General features: G+C 43.4%; 1 protein-coding gene and 1 pseudogene across 4 annotated transcripts in view; both read right to left on the bottom strand.

The window, feature by feature from the left end:
- COL14A1 (collagen type XIV alpha 1 chain) overlaps positions 1–20,220 on the bottom strand; it is a 257,518-nt gene extending 237,298 nt beyond the window's left edge. For 3 of the 4 annotated variants that reach the window (XM_027092565.1, XM_027092562.1, XM_027092564.1), the window contains exon 1: positions 20,110–20,220. The gene's annotated coding sequence lies outside the window, so the exon portion shown is untranslated. Of the gene's footprint in view, positions 1–12,973; positions 13,151–20,109 lie in introns of those variants that run through there. The other variant, XM_027092563.1, reaches the window with a different exon arrangement.
- On the bottom strand, positions 417–12,309 carry LOC113612595 (protein limb expression 1 homolog pseudogene; annotated as a pseudogene).
- Positions 20,221–21,443: the final 1,223 nt, after the last annotated feature.

Below are 21,443 nucleotides of genomic sequence, written 5' to 3'. Positions count from 1 at the left end.
CTTGCATGTTTTTTAAAGCAATCAATATTTCTTATTTAATCCAAGTATTTTTAAAATTGCTATCATGTTACTTCTTCCCAATCCTGGCTGCTGTTCTTTGAGAGATGCTACACTGGCACATTCTTTGAAACAACATATGTAATCTAGTGAAGCACATGTCAGCCAGACTTAAGGCTGGAGCCAGTCTTGGGAAATATTTTTCAAACAATCCTGCTTCCATCCTTATAGTTTGAAGAGTTTAATTAGAAAACTGAACTGAGTGAGTACTGGGTCCTATAAGAGTGAGTCCTACTATTCTCAGATTCTGTGAATAAAACAGGAGGATTTTAGTAGCAGTAGGAGGATTCGTGCAGCCTTCAGGTAGCAGCTATAGATGCTAAAACATCTGATGACCTACTTCAGTGAGCTTCCACATGTTAGGATCTGGTCTCTGCCATCCTTGGGGGCACCTGGGGCCCGGCCTTGCTAGCAATACCACACAGGGCTCTGAGGCTCAGCCTGACCATCTCTGGGTGAGGAAATGTGAAGGCCACTGTAGATCTCAGTCAAGGCTAAGATAGTGATTTCTTTCTTTTCTATGTAAAATCATAGTTATCCTGCTTTCTTGGCTTCTTATAACTCCCCCAAGGCCATTCATTGCTCTTGAGAGAGGATTCCTTTTTCAAGGACCCTTGCTCCTTCATGATCCAGTCCAGACCATATGGCTGTTCATCTTTCATCCAGGGAATACTGGAAATAGAAGATGACTTCCTGTCAGGAATGCTTTGTTTCACAAAGGGCTTTTCGGCTTCCTTTCCAGTGCAATAGTTGGAAAATGGTCATCAGCTCTTGAAATAAACATGGTCGTCCCAGTGTTTAACTAACATGGAGTCACAGGCTTTGATGCAGATGCTGGAGTCATCGGCGCATCTGGTGTGCCTCTGATGCCGCAACTGTTTCCTGAATGCTTTCCATAAAGAATTCTTTGGTGTGATCCTTCTGAAGGGCAGCTCACTGAAGAAGGAGTTGACTGGGACAACTTCAGAGGCATCCCATCAGGCCTCAGCTGTACCTAAGCAGCACTGAAAATTGCCAAAACAGTGTCCCCCTGGGAGGGTCACATTACTCACAAAGGAAGGTCTAAGGGATGACATGGACATGTAGACCACTGCAGCTTCACTTGGGAGTGCAACCCTTTGCTGCTGCTTTCTTTTCCAAAGTTCCTGTAACACTGAGACAATATTGAAGTCTTCAGAGATGAGAGCCAGATCTCTCTGAGGCAAGAGCTGAGCAATGTAATGTCTGAGGGATTCCAAGGTTATGTCCACCTTCAGTCTGCAACGTAAGCCTTCTGCAGAGTGCTCCCAGGCTTGAATTCTTGCAGTCCTGGACTGAGTCTGTGCAGCTCATGGACGCATTGGATTACCAAAGAATCCCTTTAACATCTGCCAATCAGACATCTTCCAGAGTCTAAAGACTCCTCAGGGCACCCTCCTCCCGGGCTAACTGATCTTTGTTGTTTCTGCATATTATTGTTTTTATATCATGTCGACTTTGTATAGCTGCTTTTTTGCATCTATGTTAATAACCAAAATTGACTAAGAGTTTTCTTTTCTTAAAAGGTTTGGTGTCAAGATTATTCTAGCTTCATAAAAAAAAGTTAGAAAGGTTTCCATTTTTTCATTGTGCCGTAATAGTTTTGTTTTGTTTTGTTTTGGGTTTTTTTGGGGTTTTTTGTTTTTTTTGTGGTACGCGGGCCTCTCACTGCTGTGGCCTCTCCCGTTGCGGAGCACAGGCTCCGGATGCGAAGGCTCAGCGGCCATGGCTCACGGGCCCAGCCGCTCCACAGCATGTGGGATCTTCCCGGACCGGGGCACGAACCCGTGTCCCCTGCATCAGCAGGCGGACTCTCAACCACTGCGCCACCAGGGAAGCCCCGTAATAGTTTAAGTAGCATGAGAAAGATCTACTCTATGAAAGCCTATGAATAATTTGAGTGAGAAAATCATATGGGCCTATTCCCTTTCTGAAGCTAATTCCTACACAGCTTTAAAAATATATTTTGTCTTATTCATAAACCTATTTAGCTTTTTTACTTCTTGGTTCTAGTTTGGATATTTTGCCTTAAAGTTATTCTTTTAATTTTGATTTTCAGATTGAATAGCACAGAGTTGTGTGATCTCTCAAATTACAACCTATCTTTTCTTGTTATAGCTCCATTATCAGTATTAAAGTGATGTGTTTCTGACTTTCTCTTTTCTCTCCAAAATAGATAAGCTATATATATATTTGTCCAGATTGTAATTTTTTGAGAATAGGTTTTTTTTATTTGCCAATATTATTTTTTGATTTCTAATTTATTTAGTTCTGTATTTATCTTTGCTTTTCTGCTTTTATAATATTTATTTTATTTATTTATTTATTTTGGCTGCGCCGGGTCTTTGTTGTGGCACGCGGGATCCTTTAGTTGTGACACGCAGGCTCACAGCTGCAGCATGTGGACTCTCAGTTGCGTCATGCATGTGGGATCTAGTTCCCTAACAAGGGATGGAACTCGGGCACCCTGTATTGGGAGTGTAGTCTTACCCACTGGACTACCAGGGAAGTCCTGCTCTTACGTTTTTAATTTTTGTTGTTCTTTTTGTTTATTTAATCCTTAATTAATGTAATAGTCTTTATTTGAGGCCATAATTTTTCTCTGAATATGCTTCGGCAGCAACATACAAACTTTAATTTCCTTTTTAACCCAAGAGTTATTTCAGTGAATGTAGCAAAGCAGAATTCTATGAATCTTCAAAACAATATGATTCAATATGATTCACGCACTTAAACTTATTCTGGTTTTATTCCAGAGTGATACAGTATATCCAGAGGAATAAATTAATTATATTCCTTCAAGCAATCATTCATAAAAAAATTTTTTTGGCAACCACTTTTTATAATATCCAGTGACAGTCTAGCGTGCAATTCTTTTGTATTGCCAATTAAAGGAAGAGCCACATGCTTTGATAATCATAGAAATAGTCAAATTAAGATCCTATAAAAAAAATTAAAGAATGTATTCATTTGTATTTAGGGATCCAAAAAGCATCTCCCCCAACCAGCCTACTATACTTCCAAAATGCTAATTACTAAAGAATATTTTCTTAAATTAAGACTTTCACATACTAGAAGCCCCTTAAAATTCAATGGAATAGGTAACACATTGAGTGACTATTTTATATGTAATATATACGGCATTTTAGTCTGGATGAATTTATTATTAATTTATTACAGATTAATAAACCAACTATGTGTCAGAGCACAGAAGAAATGGGACAAATGGAGAGTGAATTTAGATAAAATACAGGGGGAAAGGCCCTGAGGCATCTAGAGAACCCTAACCCCACCCAGCCAAGTAGAACAAGATCAGGTGGGTTATCCAAAGGACTGTGAAATCACTCTTTTGCTCTTTTGTGTACAGAGGCTTGAATACAGGGGATTTGCAAAGAGAGGGGAGTAGGCGTCAGCCCTATCATGATCAAGACCGTGATACCCAAAGAAAACCACAGAAGTAGAATCACTCTCTCAACTCAAACGAAATATTCTTTCTAAGATTTTGTTCCCCAAACATAACCACAGGTTTCATCCAGAACAGGGCAAAGGGAGGGAGAGGTAAGGAAACAATTTGTCTTTTTGGCATGCCCTTTAAGATCAGAGACTTTTATCAGATATCACACGATACTATGTTAACATAGTAGAGCAAGTCCTTTTACAAGCCACAGTCCAATAGTCTTTCTCTTTCTCATCAAAACACTGCAGTTCCTGTGTCCAGGTGTTTTGAAGCAATACTTAACACACCACATTAGAAGTTAATCTGCATTTCACACAATTTAAATAAGTAAATACACCGATGAATTAGTGCTACCCTAATCTTGGCAACTTTTTTTGAAAACTGTGTATTATTTATATGGAAAAAAAACTGTAGCCCTAGATTATCTTTAAATTCTTCCTTTTTTTGTGTGTTTATTTTAAATTAGGATGAGTAATACCATATTGGGAGAACTGGAATTTTCATTTTCCCAAGGTTTTCTGCCAAGTCTCTTTTTTGGACAGTAAAATAGAGGCAAGAAAAAATCCCAATTCCTATTAAAGTGCCATGAGATACTTTAACACTTACCAAAATATCAAAGCCTAATTTGTTGAAACTTTGCCTAAAACCTTGCACAAAACAAATAACTCTGCCTTAATTTTTTTTTTTTTTTTTTTTGGTTTAAAAACATCATGTTAGAAGTGGCTATCTAGCTCTAAGTTCAGAAGGTATAAACCCAATTTGAGGAAAGTTGATAATCTTTAGTACAAGTTTTCACAGAACACTGTCACGAGATTATGTAATCAGTAACTTAAAACTATCCCCATTAGGACTAATTGACCCTTCCTCTACTTCATATGTTTGTCTTATTTAATTGCATTTATACAATTAAATTTAACAAGGAGCAAAGCCCCTTGTGCAAGCCAGTTTTATCAAAATCCCTTAAAATATTTATCCTAAAGTTTTTGTAAACTACTCATATAAACACACACACATACACACACAGACTTACACACATATATACCCAAAACTTGGATAATGTTCTACTCAGTCATTGCTGACATACAAAAAACCATAAACTTAAACAAAATTGTTGCCAGCCAACTGGCACACCAGGCCCTGAGAGAGACTGTGATTTGTAATATCAGAATCTTCATTCCAACAATCACTAATGAGAGCCCTACTATGTAACCAAAGCTCTCTACTCTAAGGGAGATACAAAATTTCATACTATATGATCCCTGCCTTCAGTCAACTCACTTACAGTTGACTGCAAGCAAATATATTGCCAAGCTAAATGCAATAAGTATGAAATAGAACAAAGAGTTAGCACGAACTGGAGGTATGAATAGAAAACTGGGAGCTAGGAAGACAGATCTGCCAATAATTTGCTAGGGGTCCTTGACTAACTAATTTAACCACTCCATGACTTGATTTCTTTATCAGCAAAATGTGCCAGTGAACATCTGCCTTATAGGATGATTGTGATAATGTAAATAATGTACTTAGAAACTCAGGAAGCTCTCAAAAAGTTCTAACCAGTAACATGTTAGGAACAGGTTGAAAGGACACAAAGGAAAAGGGAATGATAATCATCAATGAATTTACTACTTGGGTAGATACTAAAGGAGGAAAAGACTCAAGAAGTCTTTATCAGGACTTCTCTGGTGGTCCAGTGGGTAAGATTCCGCATTCGCAATGCAGGGGGCCCAGGTTCGATCCCTGGTCGGGGAACTAGATCCCACGTGCATGCTGCAACTAAGAAGTACACATGCCACAGCTAAGAAGTCCGCATGCCACAACTAAGAATCCACATGCTGCAACTAAGTCCACATGCCACAATTGAGTCCGCATGCTACAACTAAGAGTCTGCATGCCACAACTAAGAGTCCACAGGCCACAAGTAAGAGTCCGCATGCTACAACTAAAAGATCCTGCATGCCGCAACTAAACATGCCGCGACGAAGATCCCACGCGCCATAACTAAGACCCAGTGCAACCAAAATAAATATTAAAAAAAAAAAAGAACTCTTTATCTCCTCCATCTAATGAAGGTTGTGGGACTAACTTGGCATAAAGGTTTAGGCAAAAACAGAAGATCCAAATAATGACAGAGGCACAATTATTTGCATGGGTGAACTACTTTAAACTTTTCTAATTACATTCCTATCCATTTTTTATCATTTTCCAGATGACAGCTCTATACAGGTTCAAAATAATCAACCATCTGAAGATCTGGAAGATTTGACTTAAGAGCAATTCATTGACTAAAAAGAAGACTTAGCAGCTTTAGTTGACAAGCCCATGTAAAGAAGATTTGAAAGAAATGGGAATGATTAAGCATGATTTAAGCCTAGGAAAAATAAGAATCGGAGGCACATAATGGATGTCTTCAAATATCTGAAGGGCTTTAACACAGAAGATAAAACAAGATTATTCTGTGCAGTTTCTGCAAATAGTACTAGAATCAATGGACCGAGCCACAGAGATGCGCATTTGGATATAAAAATTCTCTAACAACTAGAATGCCTTCTTCACCTTTATTAGAAGTTCTGAGGCAGAAGCTGGCTAAGTTTTACCCATGAGAGGTGTTATAGAAGAGATTCCTGGGTTTGTGGGCAGGGGAACTGGACAAAATGACCTTTAAGTCTGAACTCTTTCTGGACTCTACATTATTAATTTTTTTTTTCTTTTTCTTCTTTTTTTGTGGTACGTGGGCCTCTCACTGCTGTGGTCTCTCCCGTTGCAGAGCACAGGCTCCGGATGCGCAGGCTCAGCGGCCATGGCTCACGGGCCCCGCCGCTCCGCGGCATGTGGGATCTTCCCGGACCGGGGCACGAACCCATGTCCCCTGCATCGGCAGGCGGACTCTCAAACACTGCGCCACAAGGGAAGCCCAACATTATTAATATTTTGATATCACTTTTATAGGAGGATTTTACAGTGAATTGATGATCTAGGTCATACGTATTTACAGATAAGAAAGCAAAGACTAAAAACAGGGCTAACGTCTTAGCCCAGTGTGTTGACACGTTTAGTATTCCTTATTTCATCTCTGTAGTGAAAATACCACCCTCCTTACACCCAGAATAACCAAAAGGGTTTTCAGGATTAGTTAATGAGGTCTACTTAAAAACAAGCCCTAGAGGAAGTCAGTGTTTATCACTCTTCTCTGTTAGCATCAGGACACAGGAGAAAACAACTCTAATTTAGAAATAAAGACCTAGTTGTGTTACTATTAGCTTGGTGACTAGCCTTTTCTTTCCCCCTGCGTGAACTCCCCACTGTGCATGGCATTGTGATTAGAAATCAAGTGGAAAGCCACAATTTTATTAGCGTAAAGTGTCAAAGGATAGAAGAGTTCAGGAATGCCAGAGACTGGAAATTGAGAAGGGGTGCGTCAGAAAAGAGTGAGCCACAAGTAGGGGGATTCAACTGCATAAAAACGCCCCTCGGGACTTCCCTGGTGGTCCAGTGCCTAAGACTCCGTGCTCCCAATGCAGGGAGCCCGGGGTTCAATCCCTGGTTGGGAAACTAGATCCCACATGCATACTGCAACTAAGAGACCACATGCTGCAACTAAGAAGCCTGCAAAGAAGCCCACATGCCGCAACTAGGAAGCCTGCAGGCCACAACTAAAAGATCCCGCATGCCGCAACTAAAAGGTCCCACACCTGGCAATGAAAATCCCATGTGCTGCAACTAAGACCTGGTGCAGCCTAAATAAATATTTAAAAAAAGAAAAAAAATATCCCTCAAGTCCTGGACAATTCAGAATAAAGGGTCAATTAATCAAGAAAAGTTAACAATCATAAATGAGTACGTGCTTAATAATAGAGTTTCAAAATACACAAAGCAAAACCTGATAGAACCAAAGAAAGAAATAATAAGCAAAGTTAGAGATGTTAACAATCCCCTCAGGAACTGACTGAACAACTAGACAAAATAACAGTAAGGATATAGAAGATGTGAACCACTCTATCAACTAGTAATTGATATTTATTGACCACGACATCCAAAAACTGCAGAATATTCTTTTTTTAAAAAATTTCTTATAAAATCGGCCATATTCTGCATCCTAAAATGAGACAATAAATTCCAAAAGACTCAAAGTTTGCAGAGTATGTTTTCTGACAACAACAGAATTAAATTAGATATCAATCATAATAAAATATCTTTACAAATGCAAAATATTTGGAAATTAAACACGATGCTTCTATTTAATCCATGAGTAAAAGGAGAAATCACAATGCAAATTTTTAAAATAGTTGGAAGGGAAAAAATATAAAAAGATAACACGTGAAAATTTGTGGGATGCAGCTAAAGGATTAGAGAGAAATATTTACATAAAAAAAGAAGGAATTTAAAAATCAATGATCTAATTTTCCACTTAAAGAAGCCAAAAAAAGAAGAGCAAATTAAAATCCTAATTAAGTTGGAAAAGGGATTAATAAAGATAAGCATAGAACCCAAAAATACATAAAATAAATATTAGTAAAAATTAACAAGGTCAAAATTTGCTTCTTTAAAATATTAATAAAATTGAAAGATCTTTAGAAAGAGTGATCAACCTCCAACAGACTGCATTGGCCTCTTATCCCATTGTAACTCTCCAGCTAACTTCATGGCCCCAGTAACTTTACTTTCTGAGTCTTGGGTAACATAATACATCTAGATGGGCAGTTTAACCCATAATCAAAAAAGTTCAAAGTGCATGATAGTCAATCAATAAATACTGATTGATTTAATGATCAATGATTGAATGACCAGGGCTGATGTGTACAGTTCACAGTTGACGCACTGTACAATTTGCAGTTGGCCTAGGGCAAGTAATGCTTGAAATTAGCAGACACTCTCTCCAACTTGTATGCAAAACTGTTTTCCAGAGGAAAGGATACTGTTTTCTTCTCCCAATAGCATGGGTCTGCCCAGAGGTACCTTTTTCTAGTTCACAGAAAGACCCCATGTAGGATCATAGCAGCCCAGTGAATGGCTCAAATGCAAGGGATATGTCTGCAGACCACCCTCAGAAATGTAGCTGTTTAGTCTTAAACTAGGTTGCTGTAAGTCCTACATGACAGAAGGCAGAGCCACTCCAAAAGTATGGCAAACTGGAGACTCTCCTTGACTCAGGAATGTTCCATTACCCGGCATTTTTTTTTTTAAGGACTGACATAGCTTCTTGGTCAAAGAAATGAGAGTTGCTTTTAACTAAACTCTATCTACAAGCAGCCTAAAGGGCAGCTGCACATCTCAACATAGACATCTCATCCTTTAGGAAGGCTTCCCTGATCTTCCAAGTATGGGCCAGATGCTCCTGTGTTTCCTACAGTAGTAATCTTTATTTTCCATTCTAAACCTACAGTAGAACATCATTTTTTGATACCGATTCAGTGTGCTCCCCTTTGCAAAAGCAGACAGAAAGCCATTGAGGAGGAAATCTTTATCCAGTAAAAGATCCCCTGAGTACCTCTAGTTAGAGACACCACCTATGAAACTCAGAAGAACTCGGCCAAGCCTGGCCTCCCTCTGGATCAATTTCATAAACAACCCAGGTTATCTCTGGTAGGAAAAAGACTAAACACTGTTCCCTAAAATTAAAAGTTAGGGACCCTTGCCGGTGAGCTCCAACAAAGGCCCACTGGCAGAAAAGTTCTTCGAGAGCATTGATTTTAAAAAATTACCCTGAAGTATAAATTAAAAATTAAATTAAATTTAAAAAAAATTACCTTGAAGAAATGTGGAGTCTAGACTCTAAGCCCCAACTTCAACAGACACTCAGTTCTCAGAATTTCCTGAGAATTTCCTGTGCCTTTCTAGTCACAATCCCCTCAAAAAGTGGAGCCAGAGAAAGAGAGAAGAGGAAACGTGGGAAGAAGAAAAAAAAAAAGGTAGAAAGAAGGAAAAAGAAGCAGGAGACAAGAGAAACCAGTTTTGTCTTCCCGACTCTGTACTAAATCATTTTAGGCCTTAAAACATAGGGTGGCTATGTTATCCCTGTTTTCTAGAAGAGAAAACTGAAGCCCAGAGAGGTTAAGGAACTTGGGCAGGGGCACAGAACAAGCAAGTGTAGACTTCACCCACACCTCTCTGCCTTCCAGCCTGTTTCAGCTCCCAGACTTGTATGGCCTCAGTTGATGTCATCCATTTACAGTCACACACCCTTGAAGTGAAGGGTCACTTCACCCTTCCCCACCAAAGAAGCTGATGGAGCAATGGGGTCTGGGTTCAAATCTCATACAGACTTTTCTTCATTATGTATCTGGTACTTGCTGGCTTTGCAACCCCAGGCGAGGTAGTTTATATCCCCGAAGCTCAGTGATCTTACATCTAAAAGAAGGAGAATATTTACTTCCACAAGTAACTGGGGGGCTTAAACGTGTTTCTGAAAAAGAAAAGGGCAGGTACCCAACAGGGACTCGAAACACACGCCAGCACTTCCTCGACTACACACACCCATCTCCCAACTAGAACAGGATAAGGCTTGGTCTTCACAAGGCTTGTTCTATATAGAAGAGTAACTGGGGCCCTGCCACTTTTTATTTAGTTAGTTACCAAAGAGGAGGAGAAACAAGAGGAGACTGTTTTCTTGCCATCCAGCACTATCAGGGGGCAAATCTGTCAAAGAGGAAGTTTGTCTTTGTCCCTTTCCCTTAAACTTTCCTCTTCTCCCCTCCCCCACCCTACCCATCCCGCTGTTCCCCTAGGTCATTTGTCATCTGTTCTCTACAAATTGTCATAATCCAGGTAATCTGTTAGCTCAGTGGTGCTCAAACACCACCACCTCAGCCTGCAGCAATTCAGGAAGGTCCTTGTCCTTTAAAGGAACCTTGGGTTACACTTGACTGGCCTGGAAAACAGCAGTCGTTTGGCTGAGTTTGGATTAAGATGACAGCAAATGTGGTTCTAGAGTCACATAATTGCAAAGACGCTCAGCTTAAGACAAGCAAAAGATCTTTGTGTTTTACTAGCTGACACTAGGAAGTATTTAAGAGTCAAAGGGAGTGTACCCCAATGAGCCCTTTTTTGCTGGGCTGGGGCTTGTTCCGGTGCCCCTCAAATCATACGAATTTGCTCAGTCCTTTCTTTAAGGCCAGTCCTGGCTGACTCCAAAAGCCAAGACTTTCACGGAAGGCCCAGAGTTCTCTGAAATCCACAGCTGGACCATTAGCAGCAGGAAAAATGCCAAAGGACTCCTCCCATCAATCCCAAAGCCTGGGACCTGCCCAAAACTGCTCCAGGAATCCTGATGGGTTCCAAGGAATCCTTCCCAGGGAATTACTGAGAGCCCTCACCAGTGTGGTTCTTGTCCTTTCAAAGGGACCCCCAGGAGGTCAGGGATGTAGTGGAGGTTCAGGTCTGTCCTGGCTCAGGGCTCCCCAGGCAGAAGGAGGCGATGCCCAATGCTTAGTGAGAGTATACTGTACATAATGGATAAACCTTGAAAACACTTTACTAGGTGAAAGAAGCCAGTCACAAAGGACCACACATAGATTGTATGCTTCCATTTACATGAAATGTCATTAGAAAGTAGATGAGTGGTTGCCAAGGGTGTTGGAGGGGCGAGGCTGGGAAGAAATGGGGAGTTTCCGCTAATAGGTACAGAATATTTTTTTTTGGAGTGATAAAAATCTTCTAAAATTGATTGTGGTGATGATTGCACAACTCCGTGAATATAAAAAACCACCGAATTGCACACGTGTGCAATTGTATCTCAATAAAGCTGTTTCTTCATAAAAATCCTATCCTGAAGTCTATCTTACAGTAACCACACCCTTGGGACCAGGTTCAAAGGAAATCCATCCAAGTTGCTCTTTTGAAACAACTCAAAATCCAAATGCTATCCATGCATTAATTCATTCACTCATTTTACATTTACCAGTGAGTTCTCTGTGGGCAGAACTGGACCACCTTGTCAGAAACACACCACCAGCTCTCCCCACTGCATCCAGCTTAAGCCGGTTTGCTGGATGCGAGCAGGGCCTCTTTATCACACGCTGCAACTAGGAAGGGCCCCCCTTGACTCTCTGTAGCTGAGGAGCCCCAGAGCCTTTAAGAGGGGAGTTTCAGGAAAACTCTTTCTCATTTCTGCTCCCCACAGAGCCACCAATGTCTTATCCGCATGTTTCTGCCCCCCTTCCACCCCCTTCTACTGCTGCAGGCAGCTGACTCTCCAAAATTTCCAGGAGGGAAATGTCTCAGCTGTAGCTCCAGAAGTAGTTTTCAGGGAGGAGGGGGGAGGGGCAGATACAGGCCGCTGTGAGAGCTGCAGGCAAGCTCCATTTGCACAGTTGCCCTAAGGGCATGCCGAAAGCCTAAGCACAATGCGCGACCCCGGGTCAATCCAGAGCTTCGACCCCGGGTCAATCCAGAGCTTCGTGCCACAGGGCGGAGCCTCCCACAGAGGACCCAAGAACCCAGCTCCTGAATCAGAGTGCCCGTGTCCTGGACTTGCAGGCAGCGTTCAGACCCTTGCTTAGGACTAAGGCCACTCCAGTGGCACAACGCCGGCTCCTCTTGGCCGGGCCCTAACCCTGTCTTGACTGTGCGCTGTGCACGCTAAAGCCAAGCTCGGCCAGATGCACCTCCGCCTAGGCGCTGCGTACTAGAGCGCTTGAAGCCGCCAGCAGTTCAGAGGGATAAAAGGGGCGGGTGGGAAAAGCCAGGGCAGAGAAGACCCTCCAGCACCACAGCGTGGTGGTGCGTCTGAAAGCTGCAACTTCCTGGGTCCAGACACCAAAGTAAAACGCGCGAAGCATCCGGGTTTCCTGGCGTGGACGAGCTATCACTACGTGGAAGAGCTATCACTACTGCCAACATCCTGCATCGAGGCACTCCGTTTGCTTGCTCCTCTTTTCGCGAGCACCTGGTCCCCAGCGCGGGTCACCCACGGGGATCTAGGTGAGTTGCGTACCCCATGATCTCCATCGACTGTTTTCCCAAGCGACCCTTAATACAATCTAAATAAAAACAGCGTGCTTTCTGTTTATATACAGCTCTCCAAAACAATCCCTAAGCCCCTTTCTCAACGGAATGGTCGCCTTTACGAAGCCCCTTCTACTTGGAAATTCTGGAGTCTCCACTGTCTCGAAGTGGACACACCCGCTCTTTCCCGCCGAGCACTCACAGAGCCCAAGTACAAGGGGGAAAGCTCCTGAGAGCAACCCAGGGCATCTTCACTGTCTGCATTTGCAACACGCAGTGCCACCAATCTCCCTGCCCAGTGACCCCCTGCGAAGAGGCACCCGGTGCACCTTCCCATCGCACCTCAAACGTCCCCGGGCCATCCGAGGCGCGCGTTAAGAGAAGGTCCATGGAATTGCACGGCGTCTGCAGGTGGCTAGTCCTTCCCACTTTCCCTTCCTCAAGAATAGACTTTGCAAAGCCGACCCGAAAGAAGAGCAGAGAAAGATTGGAACTGACCTGTTCAGGAGAAGATTCCAGCCCAGGTAGGGGGCCTCTCCGTGCCTAGGGAAGATCCAAGTTCCGCCGCGAATTGGTTCTTGGCGGCGCACGGGTCTCGCGCGCTTCCCGCCGCGTGCCCCTTTCAATTAGCCTCTCTCCCTCTCCTCTACCCGCTTCTGCCCCCACTCCCGGCCGCTCAGAGCTGTCTCCTCCTCTCCGGGGCTTCCCTCCTGCTAGGCGCCCGGGATCAGATAAGAGGAAAGGAAGGCCCGCTGGCAGCCAATTATAGAGCGGAAGGTGGCTGCGGGGGGAGGTGGGAGGCAGGCCTAAGCCCCTAACGCACCCCCGCTTCCCTCCTCCTCTTCTCCTCCAGCCCGGCCCCACAAGAGATGCTCTGAGGAGCCCGCCCAGCGCCGCAGGCGCGCCAGCCCAGACCTGGCGGCCGCCCCAGGTGCGGGCCGCAGCCGGCTGAACAGTGCCGGGAAAGAGCGGCTTTTGCCCCTCCACTCGCACCGAGGCTAGCGTGCGGCTGGCTGCTTTGCGAGGTCTGGAGCCCTCGAGGACGCAGGTGCTGTGTGCCCGCTTCCCCATTCCCAAAGACCAGCCTGGTCAGGGACCCCGCGCTCGGGCGGCCGGTACCCGCTATAAAGGGGTAGCCTGTCTTGGGACTTCCCTGGCGGTCCAGTGGTTAAGACTCCGCGCTTCCACTGCAGGGGGCGCGGGTTCGGGCCCTGGTCGGGGAACTAAGATACCACCAAAAAAAGACAAAAAAACAAGGGGTACCCTTCCTCCCTTCCTTCTTCTGAACGAGGGCTATAAAATGCCAAAGCAGATATGCTCAAACTTTAATGTGCAGGAGAATCACCTGCGAATGTTGAAATAGACATTTTTGGTGTTTAAAAGGACGAATGTCGGCTGTGTCCGGTGGTAGGACTTCTTAAACTGCATATGCTCTCTCGCAGAGATCCTGTTTCAACAGGTCTGGGCTGAGGCCAGGGACTCTGCATTTATCAAACACCCTGGTGGTTCTGATACATGCAGGTCACCCTCCGAGAGGCTCTGCTTTAGCTGTGAAGCCCACGAGGCGCGCCAGAGCCCCGCGCCAGGTCTCCAGGGACTCGGCCGTGCGCGGTCATCCCCTGGGCCGCCTTGGAAAGTCATCATCGTTACTCATTTTTTAACCTCACGAACAGCCTCCCACCCCCTCCCGCGGCGTCTTTACAATCCAGCTTCTTGTGTGCGCACAAATGTTGGGAGCTGGGAGGTATAAAAACTAAGTGTTTATCAAGAAGCCACTTTTGGGCTTCCCTGGTGGCGCAGTGGTTGAGAGTCCGCCTGCCGATGCAGGGGACACGGGTTCGTGCCCCGGTCCGGGAAGATCCCACATGCCGCGTAGTGGCTGGGTCCGTGAGCCATGGCCGCTGGGCCTGCGCGTCCGGAGCCTGTGCTCCGCAACGGGAGAGGCCACAGCAGTGAGAGGCCCGCGTACCGCAAAAAAAAAAAAAAAAAAAAAAGCCACTTTTGTGAGAAAATACCCTCTCGCCTTGGAAAACTGCAGAGGGTATTTCACCACCGTTAAAGGCTGGTGATGGCGAAGAGAGAAAGGGCAGGCGGTGCTCTTAAAAGGCCCCCGAACCTGCTACCACCCTGCTCAGCCCAGAATACAGAAAGAGGGTCTGTGACCCATCCACCCCCTTTCAAGGGGGTCCTTCGGATATTCTAACCTTCCCAAGCCACGTCCTCTGCTTTCCCCGAATTTGCTGGTATTCGCATCCCCTTGTCCACGCTCTGAACTTCCCCGCTTGTCCTGCAATTGGAGTGCAAAAGGCCCTCTGCAGCTCCCACCGCCGCCCTGCGTCTGTCGGTCGCTTTCCGAACGCGCCTCAGGTCTGCCACGGGACAGGGCCCGAGCTAGGCGCCGTTTTGCTTCTGCGCTTCACTGAACGTGATTCTCCCGGGTCAGGCAACCAGCGCGACTTTTTAGTAGACAGGGTCTAAATCCGAGGGTTCCATTCGCTGAGCTGCGAGCATGCGAGCGCCACCTGGTGTCTGCGACTGGGAGTTCGAGATAGGGAGGGAACTGGAAAGCTATCCATCCATCCTAGATTGATACGGAGGGACCAGAATTCCTGAAATTCAGTACTTATAGCTGGAGAAAACTACCACTTTAGTTAGATCTCCTTTCCTCTGCCCACCCCCAAACGAGTGCCTACTACCTTCATACTCTGTCCCCCCTTTTTCACTAATAAAATCTACTCTTGTGTTCTTCATTTTTAACAAGATATAGATGGCTAGTGTAAGCTTAGCTTTACGTGTAATTCCCTTGGGGGAGGTAGTGGCGTGTTAGCATAAAGTTTGAGGCAAAGGGTGAGAAAAAGTGCTTGTGATGGAATTATAGATAATTGGAAATGAGGAATTCCCTGATGATTTTAAAATGTGAGATATACGTGCAAAAATCCATACACAGCAAATAGCAGAATATTTATTCCATAGAAATCTTATACGATAATGTATATTGATTTTGTTATGATATAAAATGTTATTTTAAAAAGTTCTAAGTCATCCTTCTTTCATCTTTTAAACCTTTGACTTCTTGCATTTATTTCACTTTCAACATAGGTAGATAAATTTCAGTTAATGTTGAATCAGAATGGCTGGTTTTAATTAGTTTTTCACTTAGTTGCAGTTGTGTGTGAATTTCCAGGCCTTTCAAGGGAGTGTTTATTCAACATTTATCTTAAGGTCAGCCCTCGGAGTTTAGAAGAATACTGAGAACTGAAACAAGCCCAGAAGACCCCTCTAATGGTCTCCTCTCTCAATCGAAAAAATAAAAAAAACCAAAAAACCTCCGAAAGGATTTTTAAATAGAGGGGGTCTTTTCAAAGATATCCAAAAATTCCAGCTTCCCACAGTAATTTATTCCAGGACTCAACAACTCCTCCTAGGATTTCATCCTGAGTTTGTGTCATGAATGTGATTTTCTTTCTCTCGAAGGACTCCATACACACCCTGTTGCCACTCTCCTCCTTGTCCCCTAAAACCTTGCATGAAGATTTTGAACTCAAACTTGAATTGAAGGGACTCTGCCCCTTGCTTGTCTCACTCTGGTGAAGTTATTTTGCCTCTCCGAGCCTAACTCCTTGTGTATAAGAAGGGAGTAATTAATTATATCTCAGGGGATAGTCACGCAGATTAAATGACAAATGTGTTTATGGACCTAATCCATACTAAATAATAAATGGCAACTATATCACCCAAATTAGGACTTTATCTCCCTTCTGCCCAAGGCATACGGCTCTCCTCTCTTCAGTAGCCCCTTACGGATAACTCTTGCAATCTGTCTCAACAGAGGTGCTTTGACATTTTGGATAGGTCGGCATGACTGTCCCAGACATTGTAGAACATTTATTATTCCTGATTCCATCACCAAATTCCAGTAGCACCCTCCCCATCTCCTAGCCATTGTGAAAACCAAAAATACCACCACACATTTCCTTATACACTCAGCAGCAAACCATTAACTCTCTGCAGTTCTACTCCAAACCCTCTGTAACAGCCAGCTATGATTTTTCCTCAGCCTATCCATTCCCCCTTCTTTTGGTTACAGAAGGTTCATACTGATAATATGAGCAATAACCTATAAGCAATAACCACGGCCCAGGCTCCTGGCTCCACGTGCCCACCCCCTCTTCCATGCTGATCCCCGGGACTCCTAGTATTGGCCCTCATCTTGCAACAGCACAGCTGGTAACGAAAGGCTAACTCCCAACAAATCAGAGAAACTTCAGGATCCTGCCCCCTAGTCAAGGGCTGATGTACCTTCTCACTGATTGATGTCCCTGCCGTACTAGCTGTCAAATACTTGGTTATTCTCGCCTTAGAGTAACAAAGACCTGACTTATTTTAGGAAAGTGCCTCTACTCCATTGATGCAGCTGTGGCTGGGCTGTCAGTTCCGAGTTCCTGTTCTCCTCTAGCCGAGTGTGGGCAGGAGCTCGCAACTAGGCCAACCACACACTCTCTCCCTCACATGTGACTATAACGCAGTGGGACACAAGAGGAGGAACAAAGTGCTAAATTTTTATCTCGATTCATCCTAGCAGTGAGGCCTGCAGTAACAATAAATAGCTCCTTAAATCTAGACATCCTGCAGAAACACACCAATACAGCTGTACCGGCTGTTAAAATATTGAAATACCTCCCTGCCAGCTGGTAAACAGCTGCCTCTCCACCACCCTGGATGTCCTCCCCAGCATCCCCTTCCTGGGATCACTACGCCAGCTTTCCCTCTGATACAGCAGCTCAAGAGGTAACCCCTGTGCTATGGTCTGAATGTTTGTGTCTCCCTAAAAGTCACATGTTGAAATACTGACTCTCAAAGGTGATAGTTTTAGGAGGCGGGGCCTTGGGAGTTGCTTGCAACTCTTGAGGGTGGAACGCTTATCATGAATGGGATTAGCATTCTTGCCTAGAGAGATGCCTCGCCCTTTCTCACTACAATGGCAAGTCCGGGACCTGGAAGCGAGCCTGCCCTGCTGGCAACCTGAGCTTGGACTTGCAGCCTCCAGAACTGTGAGAAATATATTTCTGTCCTTTATAAGCTACCCAGACTGTGGAATTTTGTCACAGCATGGATCGAGACACCGTGTATGAGCTGAGTGCCGCTAGGTCTCTGTGTGGCTACTGGTATCCGTTCCGATTTGCCTGCGCCATCTTGTTGTTTTATCGTTTGAATATCAGCCCTGCCCAGAGCTCCAGCCCTGCTCTGGCTCCTGGCCTTCCTGAAGCTTTTGTCTCAGTTCTGTGAGCTACCCTATTTTTGCCAAATCTGATTTCTTTTTCTGCTAACTGAAGAACTCCAAGTCCATCTTCATTTTACCAAACCTGAAGCTGCGATAAAAGACATGAGAGAGTTTGTCAAACTTACCTGGGGGATTAATGGCAAAGTCAACACTAGAATTCAAATGTTTTAACTCCTAGGCCAGAGCTTTCCCCACTAGAGTGCACTGACCCCTTTCCAAACAATACTAGAGATACAGCTTATGCTTGTATAGGATTTTCACTTTACAAAGAGCATTCAAGTACATCATCCCATTTTAAATATATCAGCTCTGCAAGGTAAGACTCATTCCAGAGGTTGAAATCATATTGTCTTAAAATGTCCTTCCTGGTGCTGGAATCCCCTCTTTGTCTCACAATCACCTTTCATGTTCTTGAACCAGTGATTAAGACATTCCTCATCTTCTCGGCTCCATGGCGTAGATCAAAGTCAGGACTTTAAAAGCAGCCAAGGGCTTCCCTAGTGGCGCAGTGGTTGAGAGTCCGCCTGCCGATGCAGGGGACACGGGTTCGTGCCCCGGTCCGAGAAGATTCCCACATGCTGCGGAGTGGCTAGGCCCGTGAGCCATGGCCGCTGAGCCTGCGCGTCCGCAACGGGAGAGGCCACAACAGTGAGAGGCCCGCGTACCGCAAAAACAAAACAAAACAAAACAAAAAAGACAGCCAAGTTTCGCATGTGTGACTGCAACCTGTCAGTGTATGCATGTTGCATAATAGGTCCTGTTCATAACATAATAGGGCTGGAGCAGGCCTAAGAGATTTTATACATATATACATATATACATATATATATATAGTAACCCCTTCACTTTACAAATGAAGAAACTGAGATCCCATGCATTAAATCCCCAGAAAGAATCAGTGGCAGATATTATGAGATTCAACAGCATCTGACAATAAGTCAAGACTCTTTCCAATAACAATAATACCACAGAAGAAGAAGAATCTTTACTGAGAGTCGTTTGGATACCAAACTTTTGTGAAAGCCCACATGGACACTTAATTTTTTTTATACCATTTTACTAAAATAATTTATATATGTAATTTTAAAATTTAAATAATACTAAAAACTTGTTAAAAAAATATTACTTCTGCTCACCAGAAGTAATCACCTTTGACTCTTTTAGCAGTTTTTCTTTGACATTTTCAAATCTCCATATTTCTCAATATAATGTATGTACTGCTATGTACATTAATAATCAATTTTAAACATCATTTCTATATTTCCTGTTATGGTAGAAGAGGATGTAGCTCTTTCAGGCTGCCATCCCTTTTCTCCTCTTTTATCTTCCCCATATGATGTTTACCTCCATATTCAGTGTTTCCATTCCTATGCTTTGCAAATATTCACATAAAAGCATCATAATGTATTATGATCATTTTTCCTTCTACTTTTAGGTTTTCTCTAAAGTTAATAATTGTCTTGCTTTTTCCTTTGCTTTATTTGATTTTTGCTTATTGCTAATCTTTCCAACTGCTTCCAATAACGTCTCCATGCAATGTCCAAAAGTCACTGATATCAGGTAAAAATATTTTTAAACATCCCTCTTCTCCAGGCAGGTTTTCCTTTAGACCTGCTGCTCAGTTGTCATCCTGGCCTTTGTTTTCTACCAAACTTGGAATTCCTTCTGTCTTTCTCCAAGATTGGCTTCCCTATTTCCTGGATATCATACCTTCCTCTTTCTTAGTATATTCCCTTGTTTGGGTTGATACTTTCTCCAGGAGTTTTCTCTGGTTAAAAGATGGTTCCACAGCAGCAGGCACGGTGCTGACAGCTCCAAACAGCTTGTCTCCTGAGTCTTGCTGCTTCCATCTGGGTGGCTGCCCTTTACAGCTGAATTATGAATTATCTACACCACAGTCATTATTCTGGGGGTTCTCTCCTCTGCTGGATACCTTGTTTTCAATTTTGCACATCTTCCTAGATTGAATTTTACTCCCTCTTTTTTGTTGTTTTAATTTTTTTCTTTCAGTTTTACTGAGATATAATTGACATACAGCACTGTATAAGTTTAAGGCATACAGCATAATGATTTGACTTACATATGTCATGAAGTGATTACCACAATAAGTTTAGTGAACATCCATCATCTCATATAGATAATGAGATGATGATAAATATTCCCTCATTCTGAGGAAGGACATCCTCTAGTGGTATCCTAAGACAAGGGCATGGGGGGCGGGAAATCGATACATTTTTGAGACCTTGTATGTCTTTATGCTCAAATTTCATTACTAGTTTGGCTGTGCATAGAATTCTAGCTTAGAAATTATTTTCCTTCAAAAATTTAAAGGTATTGCTCCCTAATTTCTTACCTCCAGTATTGTTTTTGTGATGAAGAAGCCATTCTTGATTTTTGGTGAAGTCCATCGCAGGCAGAAATTGCCTTTCCCTCCTTTGAGCTCTTATAGTAATTATTGTCTACTTTTGCAAAAAAAAAAAAAGCACAGGTTACTTTGAGAAGGCTCTTTTATTGCTCTCAACTCTGGTTAATATTTTTTATTTTTCTTTAATTTTTTTTGCGGTACGCGGGCCTCTCACTGTTGTGGCCTCTCCCGTTGCGGAGCACAGGCTCCGGATGCACAGGCTCAGCGGCCATGGCTCACGGGACCAGCCGCTCCGCGGCATGTGGGATCTTCCCAGACCAGGGCACGAACCCGTGTCCCCTGCATCGGCAGGCGGACTCTCAACCACTGCGCCACCAGGGAAGCCCCTGGTTAATATTTGATACCTTTCTTTCCTACCTGCCCAGGGTAGAATGCAAGCTTCCTGGGAGGCAATATAATAGTGGTTAAGAGCATGGATTCTGGCACAGAGTTCTGGCACGATTACTAACCTTGGACAAGTCAATGAACCTCTTTTTTCCTGTTTCCTAATTTGTAAAATGGGAATGGTAAGGGTACCTACCTCATGGGCATGTTGTGACTATTAAATGAATTAATTCATCTAATCTAATTAGCCCATTAAGCCCTTAGAAGAGTATCAGGCACCCAGTAGGTTCTCACCATTAGCTGATGTTAACTGTGCCAGATACTACTTTGTACCCTCCACTCTTTGTATTCCATCCTTTGTATAACAAAGTCCTAATATATATGTGTGCATTTAAAATTTACTCATATAAAATGATATAGATAAAATATACCAGAAATTAACTATATAAGTATTTAAACAAAAGTGAGTCCTAAATGTTCAGAAAATAATGAGGAAAAGATAGGATTTTTTGGCTAATTTGTAATATATTTATTTTTTTCTTGTCTCCATCAAAAGTGCACCTCAATGAGCAGTGTTGGTGCACGACTCTGGTAGAAATTTAATAGCTTTAACATTTGCACGTCTAGAAGTACTCGGGTTAATACAGCTCTCCAAAGTCTATAATCTTATGCTGTATTGCTCTTCTGAATTATTTTTTCTGAGTATCAGATTTGCCATTATTTGAAGGTGAAGGATCAACACCCTTATGAAGCCCATCAATGGGATTAATCAGCAGCCTAGAGCCTTGATTGTAGTAGGGATGTGACAAAGGCTTGTCAATTTAAATTTATTTCAACAAGAATCAGAAGGGGGTGGGACTTCCCTGGTGGCACAGTGGTTAAGACTCCATGCTCCCAAGGCAGGGGGTCTGAGTTCGATCCCTGGTCAGGGAACTAGA

The sequence above is a fragment of the Aethalodelphis obliquidens genome, unplaced genomic scaffold (assembly GCF_003676395.1).
Source record: "Aethalodelphis obliquidens isolate GAN/ISIS:26980383/991018 unplaced genomic scaffold, ASM367639v1 scaffold79, whole genome shotgun sequence".
NCBI classification, from domain to species: Eukaryota; Metazoa; Chordata; class Mammalia; order Artiodactyla; family Delphinidae; genus Aethalodelphis; species Aethalodelphis obliquidens.
The sequence above is the reverse complement of the archived record's forward strand: the minus strand, read 5'-3'. Positions and strand labels throughout refer to the sequence as shown.